Genomic DNA, 14,899 nt, shown 5'->3' with positions numbered 1-14,899 from the left:
CCTGTCCCCTCCATATTCCAGCAAAAACTCTCCTTTTCTGTGATGACTGGTTGCAAATACACCTTTGCCTAAATGACAAAAACATCAAGTGTAACAGGAAGATGATGCATTATGCTCTATATGCAATAAATGACATGTAAACAAGACCTATGCCTTGTGAATGAACTTTAACTACCAATAACAAAATGGTGGTATCTTTTGCTTGGTCTTTACCCATTCATCCCCAGCTTCCCTAATGTTTTATTACATTAACAGAATATTTCCTGAATTGTATTTGTAAATCTACCCATATTTGTAACTAGATGTTATATGTGTATAAAACCTACAAAGATATGAATGAAACTATGCAATTTATCAATATCTGGAAACAACCTTTAGACTTAATATTAACATTTAATTCACACTTACTGATTAAACAGTTCATTTACTCACAAATACTAATTCAGAAATAATGTGTTAACACCATGAGGCATTATTTAAAATTAATATCGATCAACATTAAAATATTTCACACACAAATGTCTACAACTGCAGATATATTACATCATCACAGCAAATGTAATTCCTTCACTCAGTCCGGTTAATATTCTGTTGCATCTAACATGAAGCATGTCGCTGTGCAGACACTAATAATGTTTCTGTGAATGGGGTTATTGGAATCTAAAATATGAATTAAAATATGATAGTTTGAACTGGTTTAACATCTCATGCTGAACTTCAAATAGAAAATTTTAAAAAAATCAAAAGCCAGTTTAAGTCATTTGTTACTTTTATTCAGAAATTGCCTATAGTGCATTATGACATTGATGAGTTATCTGTACACACTGAAGTATGAAGTAATTTTTCATGTAATAAGGATTCAATCCTACCATCAGATCATGGTATGTGGCAGTACTCCTGCTTGTCCAAAACTAGGAGTATGTACTCCTAAGGTTGCCAAAATGATCACAAGCACTGTTACCATGTAGACCTGTAATACTATACACCATGATACCATCCAACTTCAACCATACCAACACTTGTCAATGTATTGTCACAACCCTATCAATTAACTGATTGGGCAATCAATGGTTCCACCACAAGATTCACTTGCACAATATAAAATCTGAGAAGCAGTGATTACTGCTTTGCATTTGACTTCTGTACCTTTATATTAACTGATAAACCGCAAAGAGAAGCAATCTTTGTCCACACCATTTGTGCAGTACTGGACGGCTTCTTGATGATGGATGATGAATAAATAAGTAGGCAATACTTTTTACAGATGACTGTTTATTCACGGTCGATCATAAATGATGGAGATCTGCAATGAGAGTAAACACATCACGTATAACATGGATAATTAAATAACATATAATCCTCTATCCCTCCCCAGGTCATTGTTGGATCTTGACAAAGATGTGGCAAGGACTGAAAGAAACAGTTCTGACTAGAACTCAGGTTTGAGTTAAATAAAGCATAATGTCTTGAATTGTCCTTAAGTGATTTGGAAAAGTCTAAACGTTTGGAACAAACTGGAATAAAGAGAGAAACTGGCAATAAAGCATTCAGGGCTTTCACTGGGTAGACTGTCCTTTGGCCCAGGGATTATTCTGACTCAATAACATGCACGTAATCAGACAGCCAGTTTGGCTTTTTCTTGGTGCGGGTAGAACGTCGTGGGTGGATCACACTTGTGTCTACTGTTAGGGTCGATGAAGGATCGATGCTTGGGGACTCTGTCAGGACAGTGGGTTCTCTGATCACAGGACAGAGTGGACGGGATCTATCAGGTGAGGGTGGTGTGGATTGTGAGACATCAGGCGTAGCAGCTGGTCTGGACGGCACTGGCTGTTGATGCGGAGGCGCTTGTTCGTCACCAGTAGAGACAGTTGTAGGTGTGGTCACGTGTTCTGATGTTGACTGAGCCGGATGTGGACATAGTATGGGGTGGTGGTATTGTCAAGGGTAGATGTTTGTGGCCTTGGCAAGTCATCAGCGATTGAGCGCCTAGATGGAGGTTTGAAAGCAGGGATGTACTTCCTGAGGAACTTCTGATTGCGTGAGGGTCACTCTACCTGATCCGGCTTCCACCATTACAACATACTGGTCGAATTGACGAACTTCGACCACACATCCTGTTTTGTCCCATTTGAGCGGGTGAGGCCCTATCTGGTTCTGGATTCTGACAAAGTCACCAACTGCAGAGGTGGAGCTGTTTGGTGTGCTGAGTGAGACGTTCTGCCATCTTCATATGTCGGTTTCTCATTGCCTCCTCCCTCAGTAATAGTGTATCGCTCCATGTCTCATGAGGTTTGTACCGACCGGGTAGGATGGGGATGAAGTCCTTTATGGCTCTGCCAAAAACACACATAGCAGGAGATAACTTTGTGTCTCTGTCTGGGGTGTTCCTGTACTGAAGCATTGCCCGCTGGAAAGCATCCGTGTCAAGTTCACCTTGGGGTCCGGTGTTGTCAGTGATCATGCGCTTGACTGTCTTCACGCCAATTTCAGCCCTGGTATATAACAAGTTTTATGGATAACAACTTTTTATTTTCGTGAGTGCGACGCTTCGATACAGATTCTTGTACCGTTGTCAAGCAAGAGTGATACATGAAGTGTAGGAGCTGCATATATATACTGTATATAACAATGAAACAACATAATAGACAAAGGAAACAACATAATTGCCATGATTGGCTAAGCAGTAAGCTGATGAAGCCAGTAAGTACATAGAGGATAGTGAATGGAAGCCAGAGATGTAGTTACAATGAGATGTTTATACAATGGATGCGAAGTTTATACAATAGACTGGGCTTGGTGGAGGAGTGGATCATAAGCAGATGGAATGAAGTATCCTTGGTCACGGTTGATGGTAGGCTTGTGGCGTTTGATGTGAATGGCTTCTGTGAGCTTGCGCTTAGTGAAGTCCGCTTGGTTGTTGGCGAGAATGGTGATGTCGGACCACTCTATTTGATGATTGGGGTTGGCTTTGATGTGGTCAGAGATAGCTGATTTGGTGTCGGAATTAGCAACAGAGGTGCTGATGTTCTTTGACTCGGGTGTTGATGGGTCGGATGTTTCACCTATGTAGCATTGTCCACAATCACAGTCTATTTTGTAAATAACACATTTCGGGTTGTTGTTGTTGACGGTGGGTTGTTTTCTTCCGCTGGCATGGAGGAGGTTGTTGAGGCTGGAGGACGCTGAGAAGGTAGTGTCTATTCCTGCCTGTTGTTTCAGGAGTCGGCTGATTTGGTGTGATGGTTTACCAATGTAGGGAATGGATATCTTGATGGGGCTGATTCTGGTTTAGATCTTTGGCAGGAGGTGAAAGCGCTGCTTCGATGGTTCTGTTGACTATTTCAGGTGGGTAGTGGCTATGCTCCACAAAGACTTTCCCTCAGGTGTTCAATTTCTTCCTGTAGGTTTGTTGAGCAGATGTTTTTGGCTCTTCTGGTCAATGTGGAGATGACGCCGGTCTTGACTTTAGGTGGGTGGTTGGAGTTGTAGTGGATGTATTGATCCGTATGAGTTGGTTTTCTGTACACGGAGGTCTGGAGTTGGTTGCAGGAGGTGCGGGACACAAGGACATCAAGGAAAGGTAGTTGGTTGTTCTGCTCTGTTTCAATGGTGAATTTGATGCGGGATGTTGGCTGTTGAGATGGGCGAGGAGCTGCTTTGATCTTGCTGAGGTTGGAGGACGACGAAGGTGTCATCCACTTTGGCGTACCAGCAGGATGGTTTGAAGGGTGTAGTTTCTAGGGCCTTCTTCCAGGTCGGCCATGTAAATTTCTGTTAGGATGGGGATAGTGGGGAGCCCATGGGAAGTCCGTGGATTTGCTCATAGATGGCATCGCCCCAGGTGAAGTAGGTGGAGTTGATGCAGGCGGAGGTGAGGCTGATGATAGAGTCGGTAGAGAGGCTGGTGTTGAGGGGTTGTTGGAGGTTGTCAATTCTGTGACGAGTGCTTGAAGGGCTTCATCCCGAGGTACATTGGTGAATAGGTCCACAACGTCAGAGCTGATGATTGACCTGGGTTGGTGATGTCACGGATCTTGGAGCAGAAGTCAGTTGAATCATTGATGAAGGAGTTGGCAGATTTACCTAATGGGGAGAGTACTTGGGTAAGGTGCTGGGCAGTACTGTAGAATACAGTGTCACGGGAACAGACTAGTAGACGAGTTTTAACGGGGTTCTTGTGGATTTTGACTGTTGCTCTGGCATAAGGTGGCTGGGGGTGAGATACTGTGAGTTTACGATACAGGTCTGTTGAGAGTTCATATTTATCATGCAGCGTTTTTAGCGTGGCCTTATGCTGACGGTTGAGCTTTGTAGTCGGATCCCTCTTCATCATTTGGTAGGTTGAGGTGTCATCTAGGAGGTTATCCACCATGGAGTGGAAGTGGTCCTTGTCTAAGACAACAGTGGCTCTGCAGATGCAGCAGACTGGAGAGTGGCATCCTCTACACTGTAGTCAGGCTCTTCACTGCATCTGATGGAGGCAAGGATGTTATGACAAACATCCAGAGAAGGGGAAAGTTCAGTACAGTCCATGGCTGCAATATCATCCACGAGAACTATCCTCTCAGGGTTACCAGTTGGGTGACGAGATACAGCATCGGCAGCTCTGTGTTTGGCTCCGGGGATGTGAACCACGTGGAATTTGTACCGCAGGGTCTTTTCCTTCAGGTTACGTAGTCGAGCATTCGAGATGCATTCAAGTGATCGATCCCCAAAGATCTTTAGTAGAGGTTTGTGGTCAACTGCAATGGTCAAATCATTACATCCAAGGACAAAATACCTTGCTTTCTCCAGGGCATCAACCACTGCTAGTGCTTCCCCCTCGACCGGTGCATAGCGGGATTCCGCGGCGTGGGTGAAACAACTTCCTACCAGGGTGATTTTCCATCCATCTCTACAGCAAAATGGCAGGGTCTTTGGGCATTGACAGTGCTTCTGGAAGAGCCAAAATCTAATTCCGTGTTTCGACCAGTCTGTTGCAAGACAGGTCAGTTTGTTTGCGTCAAAGATGCGCACACCTTTCTCAATCTCATTGACAATGACGGTCTTGGATTCTTGAAACAAGCGGTCCAGATTGTCATCCCAACGAAATGGTGTTCCAGGCTTTAGAAGTTGACGAAAAGACTGCATCCTCTCAGCCATGCTGAATGCGTATGACACTTGATTGACGAGTCCAAACCAAGAACGCATGTCCGTTATGTTCTTTGGTGTAGGAAAGTCCATGATGGCCTGTAGGTACTTCCGCTAGCAAGGTTGAACACTGGTACGAAAGTAATCTCAAAGCCTGCAAACTCCACAGTGTCTTGTGCAAAAGTGAACTTTTCAGGGTTTAAAGTAATGCCATTCCTTCCACAGATGTCAAGCCAATTACATGCCTGGAAGAAGGATTTCTCAATGTCATCAGCCCACAGGAGTGCATCATCCACACACTTGGCTTTGTTTGGCACATCAGACACAATCTCGTCAAAGCGTCTTGTGTATCCATCTCCGGAGGCGATATATCCTTGTGGAGCAGTGCGATATCTATATCGGCCCCATGGGGTGATAAATGTGGTAAGGTGTTTGTCCTCATCTCAAATGGGGACACTGTGGTAGCATCGAAGACAGATTTCTTCTTATTCTGTGGCACTGATCTGGCTTGGTGGAAGGGGGATTGTGTGTGATGTGTCTCTCTAATGGCATGGGCATTGAGAGCCTGAAAGTCAACAGTGCGTCGCGGCTTGCCATTCTTCTTTTGACAGACGACCATTCTGTGGCACCATGTAACCGGTTCTCCAATTGGCACTGGCTCCAGCACACCTAGTCTGACATCCTGGTCTAGTCCGGCTTTGACGTCTTTCTGCCAGTGAAGTGGGACAGGGACAGGAGTGTGGTGAGCAACAGGCTGGGCGTCCAGATCAACCATCAGTTTCATGGGAGGTCCATCCATGAGGGGGAGAGGTTGGTGCTCGCAGATGTTGAATGTGCTGGACTTATAGAGGTCAAGTAGGTATTCTTCCAGTTTACCGCGATTCTCTTCTGTTGCAGGGAAAGGTAGTTTGGTTGGCAATTTAGGAGGTGGTCCACGCTTTGGGCAGTCACATTTCACATCATTTATCTCTGAAGCATCGCTTAGTGTAGAATCATCATCGAAGCTGTCATTTCTGGGCACTTCCCCAATTGTGGGAAAATTTCCTGTGATCATCCCCAGTGAGATACAAGCCTCATGACTGAGGAAGAACTTGTCAGAGTTGTCTGTGATATAGACCACCTGTCTGGTTTCAATTGTTTTCCCTGTTGGGCTCCTGCCATACAGCCTTGTGATGAGGGCACCAAGGATATTGATACCCCTGTTATTGGCAGCACGCATCTTGAGAGTCACCAGAATGAGATTCTGTGTTTTCAGTCCAAGTTTGTGTGCGATCTTAATGCCAGCAAGGCAGCTCTTACAACCTGTGTCTGCCATGACGACAACAGAGGCTCTTCTTGGTCTTGAGGATAACATTGAGCCAAAGCCTAGTCTGTCATAGTCTTCTGCATGGACAGCCATCGATAGGTTGAGGAAGGGCTGGGGCCGGGAGGCTTGTTTAGTCAATGTTTCCGTCAGCTGATCATATAGGTGGTGATCAAGGTGAAGTGTCTTCTTTCCTTGGCGCCAGCTGATGTCAGTGAGTGAGCAGAGCATGTCAAAGACCGCACCTTCATTTTCCTCAACCGTCCGTGGGGGCTTCTCAGCTCTCAGTTTCACTTTGCTCTGGCACACTGTGTCAAAGTGATTGTAGCGGTTACAGGATGAACACATGCGACCGACCTGGCAGGACAGTGTTTTTCCTGATTTTCAGGGACGACTTTTTCCATGCCCCTTTCTTCCACAGTAGAAGCATGACTCGGACGTATCCAGATTCTTGGATGAATTAACAGCTGTGTTCTTGTTTCTTCGGTAGCCACTGCTAACAGCTTCCACAGACTGGGAGTCCAGAAGTCGAGATGCCGAGCGTTTGCCTGATTCCTTGGCTTCCACAAATTGAAACACCTGTTCGAGATTCATGTCTTGGTTCTTGTCTCCAAGGAGATCTAACTGGATTTCAGGGTCATTTAGTCCACGGGTGAGTACGTCGCATGAGGATTGTCTCTGTGTAGTTCACCTCCTGATGGCACCCTGGACATGCAATGGTGAATTTGCAGACGCCAGCCTGACCTCTTAGCCTTGCACCCGAAGAGCTTAACAGTTTCATCTCGATCCTGAGTCATGCTGTGGAGGGTAACGAGCTACCATGGTGTTCTCCTCTCTGACAGCAAGGAGTCTAATGGCCTTCAGGACATCTTCCTCGGATTTTTCTGTGAGGGATCCGCCAGCCGAACGTGTGAGATCTCTGCGCAGTGTCTCGTCACAGCATTCAAGAAGCTGTACAACGCGGTCCTTCCCTGTGACCTTGGTCGCCTGGACATAGTCTTTCCATCTGGATTGAAAGTATGACCAATCTTCGCTTGCTCCAGCAGATGATATGCTTGGTCGTTTCACTTTTTCTACTTTTGCAGAGATGGCAGGTCCTGTAGTGTGGACTGTTGCATGTGCTGTTAAGAGTGCTGCTACCACCACAGAATCAAGGTCTTCTGTCACGAAGTCGCATGACGGAATAGGGCATCCAACGACTGGCATGTTTGTGTCTTGAAACTGTAGGTTAGAATCTCTGATGTACCAAGTTGCAGAAGTGAAAGATCTCCATCATAAATAATAAGGCAATACTTTTTACAGATGACTGTTTATTCACGGTCGATCATAAATGATGGAGATCTGCAATGAGAGTAAACACATCATGTATAACATGGATAATTAAATAACATATAATCCTCTAATGAACATCACACAGAACTCCACACAGAATGAAAGACAGGAGAGGTGTTATATATAAGGCTAAAATCGTCACGCTTCTCGGCTCAATGAGCGTAGCTTTCGCGGTACTTGCAATACAATGTTATGGCTGAATGAACACAGCGCGCCTCACTCGGAGGCTCTGACAAAGTACAGAGAAAATAGGATTAACGGTGACGCTCTTTAATTTGAACACATATAAACATATAAATAAAGTTATGTACACATTTTCACGTCTATTCTTCATTACACATTTTCTTTAATTCGACATTAGATAGTTCATTTTGAGGAGCCTTTCCTAAAAGATAAATGTATACCTCACGAGTTTAAATCTTTAAATACGTTTCTGCTTATGTATGCTGAAGATCTTGTTATTTTTCTGAATCTGTTGAAAGGTTGCAAACACAGTTGAATTCGTTGTCAGCTTATTCCACACAGTGGGAACTTGAAGTAAATATTGCTAAAACAAAGATAATGGTCTTCAGAAGAGGTGGTAAAGTTAAATCGTCAGAACGTTAGTTATATATAATGGTTGTGTCCTAGAGGTTGTCGATACGTTTACATTTAGGAATAGGTTTTAATTATAATAACCGATTCTCAAAGGCACAGCTGCAGTTGCCTGACCAGGGTAGGAAGGCCCCCTTTTCAATTTGCAATAATATCAGGTCGCTCTCTCTCAACCTGGAATGTCTTTTATTTGTCTTTGATCGTTATGATGGTAGTATACTATCTTATGCGTCTGAGATATGGGGGATATAATAAAGGCTTAAATATTGATAGGTTGCATTTGGATTTTTGCAAAAGGTTTTCAGGAGTTAAGAAGTAAGCATGTAATTCCATCATTATCCGCTCGTATGTAAAAGGCAATATAGCATGATTAAATATTGGTGTAAGCTTCTTGTGTCTGAAAATTGCATTTTAAGGGGTTGTTGTGAGTATTTGTATGAGGAGGTGGACACCTGTGGTGTAAGAAAATTGGCGTATCAGGTTAAAGGTATTTTTTCAAACATTGGATTAACTGAATATGGTTAAGACAGGAATTACCACTAGATTATCTAATAGTTATAAAACAAAGAAATAATGATCAGGCTATTGAGTTTATCTTTAGTGATCTGTGCAACTCATCTAAATGAGCAATTTATAAAAATATTATTATACAGTACAGAGTACAGATAACGGTAATTAACAAAATGTTTTGATAAGAAATCTATCTACTCCCGACATGGATTATGCTTCCCGGCACCGTATCTTTAGCTTTGGCGGTACTCACCTACACCGCGGAAATTAGCTCTCCCGGGAAATCCGAAATATACATTTTAGCCATCCCGGGACATCTGAAAAATAAATTTTAGCCTTCCCAGAACCACACCGTTAAATAGCCACTGGCCCGCTAGCCCGTGGCTACCAAAAATCCAGTCGGGCCAATAAATCTTCACAGTCACTACAAAAAAAAGTTGTAGTGAATTTTCAAGGGTCATAAATATACCTGTCTCCGACTTGTTAAGTCATAATACACTTTTAGATCATGCAAGAATATGGCCTAATAAAAATGTTCACGATATTAGCAGACAATCCAGTGCTTAAGAGCATGAGCATCGATCTACGCAATTTTGATAGGATGACATGTGTCAACACTTCAGCAGCTTCACCATCCGTTCCCGTTAGTCGCCCCTTACAAGCATGGGTTGCTGAAGATAAATTCTAACCCAGATCTTCATGGGTCTATTACCACTGGAAGCTGGGCAGTATGACATCAATGTTATGTTACCACTGGAAGCTGGGCAGTATGATATCAATGTTATGTTACCACTGGAAGCTGGGCAGTATGACATCAATGTCATGTTACCACTGAAGGCTGGGCAGTATGACATCAATGTTATGTTACCACTGGAAGCTGTGCAGTTTGACATCAATGTTATGTTACCACTGGAAGCTGTGCAGTATGACATCAATGTCATGTTACCACTGGAACCTGGACAGTATGACATCAATGTCATGTTACCACTGGAATCTCGGCAGTTTGACATCAATGTCATGTTACCACTGGAAGCTGGGCAGTTTGACATCAATGTTATGTTACAACTGTAAGCTGGGCAGTATGACATCAATGTTATGTTACAACTGGAAGCTGGGCAGTATGACATCAATGTCATGTTACCACTGGAACCTGGGCAGTATGACATCAATGTCATGTTACCACTGGAATCTCGGCAGTTTGACATCAATGTCATGTTACCACTGGAAGCTGGGCAGTTTGACATCAATGTTATGTTACAACTGGAAGCTGGGCAGTATGACATCAATGTCATTTTACAACTGGAAGCTGGGCAGTATGACATCAATGTTATGTTACCACTGGAAGCTGGGCAGTATGACATCAATGTTATGTTACCACTGGAAGCTGGGCAGTATGACATCAATGTTATGTTACCACTGTAAGCTGGGCAGTATGACATCAATGTCATGTTACAACTGGAAGCTGGGCAGTATGACATCAATGTTATGTTACCACTGGAAGCTGGGCAGTATGACATCAATGTTATGTTACCACTGTAAGCTGGGCAGTATGACATCAATGTCATGTTACAACTGGAAGCTGGGCAGTGTGACATCAATGTCATGTTACCACTGTAAGCTGGGCAGTATGACATCGATGTTATGTTACCACTGGAAGCTGGGCAGTATGACATCAATGTCATGTTACCACTGGAAGCTGGGCAGTATGACATCAATGTTATGTTACCACTGTAAGCTGGGCAGAATGACATCAATGTCATGTTACAACTGGAAGCTGGGCAGTATGACATCAATGTCATGTTACCACTGGAAGCTGGGCAGTATGACATCAATGTTATGTTACCACTGGAAACTGGGTAGTATGACATCAATGTTATGTTACCACTGGAAACTGGGTAGTATGACATCAATGTTATGTTACCACTGGAAGCTGGGCAGTATGACATCAATGTTATGTTACCACTGGAAACTGGGTAGTATGACATCAATGTTATGTTACCACTGGAAACTGGGTAGTATGACATCAATGTTATGTTACCACTGGAAGCTGTGCAGTATGACATCAATGTCATGTAACAACTGGAAGCTGGGCAGTATGACATCAATGCTATGTTACCACTGGAAGCTGGGCAGTATGACATCAATGTTATGTTACCACTGGAAGCTGGGCAGTATGACATCAATGTTATGTTACCACTGTAAGCTGGGCAGTATGACATCAATGTCATGTTACCACTGGAAGCTGGGCAGTGTGACATCAATGTCATGTTACCACTGTAAGCTGGGCAGTATGACATCAATGTTATGTTACCACTGGAAGCTGGGCAGTATGACATCAATGTCATGTTACCACTGGAAGCTGGGCAGTATGACATCAATGTTATGTTACAACTGGAAGCTGGGCAGTATGACATCAATGTTATGTTACCACTGGAAACTGGGTAGTATGACATCGATGTTATGTTACCACTGTAAGCTGGGCAGAATGACATCGATGTTATGTTACCACTGGAAGCTGGGCAGTATGACATCAATGTTATGTTACCACTGGAAACTGGGTAGTATGACATCAATGTTATGTTACCACTGGAAACTGGGTAGTATGACATCAATGTTATGTTACCACTGGAAGCTGTGCAGTATGACATCAATGTCATGTTACAACTGGAAGCTGGGCAGTATGACATCAATGTTATGTTACCACTGGAAACTGGGTAGTATGACATCAATGTTATGTTACCACTGTAAGCTGGGCAGAATGACATCAATGTCATGTTACCACTGGAAGCTGTGCGGTATGACATCAATGTCATGTTACAACTGGAAGCTGGGCAGTATGACATCAATGTTATGTTACCACTGGAAACTGGGTAGTATGACATCGATGTTATGTTACCACTGGAAGCTGGGCAGTATGACATCAATGTTATATTACCACTGGATACTGTCTGCAAGTCATTATGACTTTATTGCAGTAATATCAATTTAACTGAAACCGATCCTTCTTCCATAATTTAAATCCTGCACATTGGTATATTGTAAAACGAAATGCCATATTTTAAATGCTCTATATTTTCACTGCATTAAGATAACACCTACCCTTGTGCACAAAGGATGATTTGTACTCTTTGCCATGTGGCCTATGATGCTGAATAAACATCTTGTTCTTGTTCTATTTTCATTTTGCCTTAACACAGATGTTTCAAAGAAAGCAGGTATACATCTGTATGCATATAACATCATGTATATAATGATATGCAGGTTCTTTCCACAGGCAGAAAACAAAAAGAATTTTGCGTAATTGTTGTGATTGAACACACAGCACATAACATTGTTGTTCATTATGACATTTCGTTAAATACTGCTACTTGCAACAAGTCAAAGGTGTTTGTTTAGGAATCTGCATCATAAGTATGCTATACCAATATCAATGAAAAGTAAAGGCCATGATAGTCATGCCATATATGTGACTTTGGACTGAGGATGTAAATAAGAGAGCTCAGTACTTGAAACCTATTCCTAGTACCTATTAAGATTTTATTGGCATCCTCATTTGTATGGTAGGTTAGGAACTGGCAAACATTACTGATCATAATGAGCTGTCCCATCTTCAGTTACTACTGCATACCTGTAACTACATGTATATTACTCATGACTCAAAATCTGTTCTTGACACAAAATCATAAAATAACACACACCTAACATATATTCCAGTTCCTTTTATCAAACTTACAAACTAAAATCACTGGATTGCTGAACATGCTAGTCTATCACCCAAACTTTTACAGGTAAGAGCTTACTCAAAAGTCATTCCTAAATTACTTGTCAAATAAGAATATGATATAATAAAGAAGTTGTTATCCATAGACTATCATACCTTTCTTATTATTAACTTCTAAAATGGCAATCAAGCAGATCACTTGTCCAACAGTAGACACATTCATTAAACCTCACACCTAATGCTTTAATGGGTCCAACTTTAACACTAAAATATATGTTGTACAAGGGTAAAAACTTAGACACACTATCTATTTACATTCACTGCTAAAGTTACGAAATGACTTAGGCATATACATTCCACTCAAAATTGATTCACAGATTTACAAATCTTTTCACAAAGTATTATTATTTCTCCCACAAAATTCCCTAACTGAGCTAATCACCTTGCTCAAATTAACAGAGGTTCTCACAGCTTCCATGGAGTCAGTTTCTCCTTGGAATTCATATATCAACAATCCAGTGAGCAGCAGCAGATCTGAACAGTGAGTGAGTGAGTGAGTTTAGTTTTACGCCGCACTAGGCAATATTCCAGCTATATGGCGGCGGTCTGTAAATAATCGAGTCTGGACCAGACAATCCAGTGATCAACAACATGAGCATCGATCTGCGCAATTGGGAACCGATGACATGTGTCAACCAAGTCAGCGAAACTGACCACCCGATCCCGTTAGTCGCCTTCTACCCCGGATCTTCACGGGTCAGATCTGAACAGACAGCTACTCAGTAGCAATTAGGGAAGTATCAGTTGATATGTTTATGGGAAGTCTGCACAGTCAGTGCTGCACTAGCTAGCCTGTATTCAGTTGCTTCAGCCATTAACAGACCAATGAAACTTTCTGTTTTAACTAGGAGTTTCCACTTGTAACAATTTAGCTCAAGCAAGTCTAGAAGAGACAAACACTCACATCCCAAGATAATGGCTATCTGTCTATATGGTGATCATAGGTCATAATCAACCTTTGCATAATGTCATCAGATTGACATACTTGATATTTTCTTAAAATCAACTGTTAGAGTTATATACATGTATGAATTAAGTGAAATGTTCATATTACATATAATCATTGGATTATTAAATAGAGGAATTTTCTTTCTCCAATACATATTATATACAACTTGATGTTTGCAGTAAATGTGAGAAATGCATCCTAGATATGTAATGATACTTGTTGATAATAATGAAATGTCACTTACAGCATTCATGTTTAAAGGTCACATGCAACCAAAAAATCAAACATAATTAAAACACAATTATCACTTCTTCATGACATATAATATGCATTGCTGATTATGAAAAAACAAATAAACAAAATTATAATCGCAAATCAAAAGTGCAATATTTTGTACTTGGGTTTACCTCCCTCGAAACGAAGCAGCCGGGATACCGAACCCAGTCAGAGCGGGTGGGTGTGCACTCAAGTGTAACGGCTGGTTCATTAGCAGATGCCTCCTTCACGGCTCATTGTGTGTGTATATATAGAGATGTTGGGTTTTGTAAATACATGCTCATTATTTGTGCATAACATTTTGCAATCAACAGACATCATAGCATGTCATGTGTTCAAGTATCACACCTGCCTGTCTGTTTAATTACATAATGTGACAGAGACCGAACTCGGGCCATAAATCAATGCATTTTGTTTATGGTGTATAGCCTGATTGGTGTTAAGTTCAAATTGCATGTGGTCAGTGATCGCAGTTGTGTATTGAATATTGTCATTAGCAGACAGGCAGGCAGACACACAGGTGTCAATAAAACAAGACATTGAGGTTTGTCTGTGACAGCGACATATCTATATCACAGTTAGAAATTGTGTCAACGCTAAATAATGACATTGCATCAGTGTTCCCGTTCTCCGGTAATTACCGGATTTTTACCGATAAAAATTGTGAAGATCCGGTATTTTCAACTGCCGTCGGTAGCTGCCGCCGGTAAATTTTGTATTGCTTAAAGTTGCCTTTTATCGGCAGATTCAATTAAACTTGCAGTTAACAATGTCTTTGTTTATTCTTTGTTCTCTTCAGATCATTATGCAAACGTATTGAAAACTAGGGTGTCAATCCCACATCTAAATATAGACTCTAGAGTTTTTTCACAGTTGTAAGAAGCGATTTTATTGGATAAAGATTGGTTTCTAATGACGCTTTTTCGCCACAGTCTGCTATAAGGGTCGTAATTGGTCAAAATCAGACACGTGACCTAAAGCAGCCAATCATATTACAGCAATGGATACCGTCCTCGTAAAC

At 42.0% G+C, this 14,899-nt stretch overlaps 1 long non-coding RNA gene across 1 annotated transcript; it reads right to left on the bottom strand.

Annotated features, from left to right (window-relative positions):
• Positions 1-1,169: 1,169 nt before the first annotated feature.
• LOC124271721 lies at positions 1,170-14,620 on the bottom strand. Its single transcript, XR_006897115.1, has 3 exons — positions 14,455-14,620; positions 8,537-8,545; positions 1,170-1,182 (listed from the first exon to the last, which is right to left on the bottom strand). It is a non-coding gene; the product is annotated as an uncharacterized LOC124271721 (long non-coding RNA).
• Between the last annotated feature and the right edge of the window lie 279 nt (positions 14,621-14,899).

The sequence above is a fragment of the Haliotis rubra genome, unplaced genomic scaffold, assembly GCF_003918875.1.
Source record: "Haliotis rubra isolate DU_JTF1 unplaced genomic scaffold, ASM391887v1 Scf1029, whole genome shotgun sequence".
Taxonomy (NCBI): Eukaryota; Metazoa; Mollusca; class Gastropoda; order Lepetellida; family Haliotidae; genus Haliotis; species Haliotis rubra.
The sequence above is the reverse complement of the archived record's forward strand: the minus strand, read 5'-3'. Positions and strand labels throughout refer to the sequence as shown.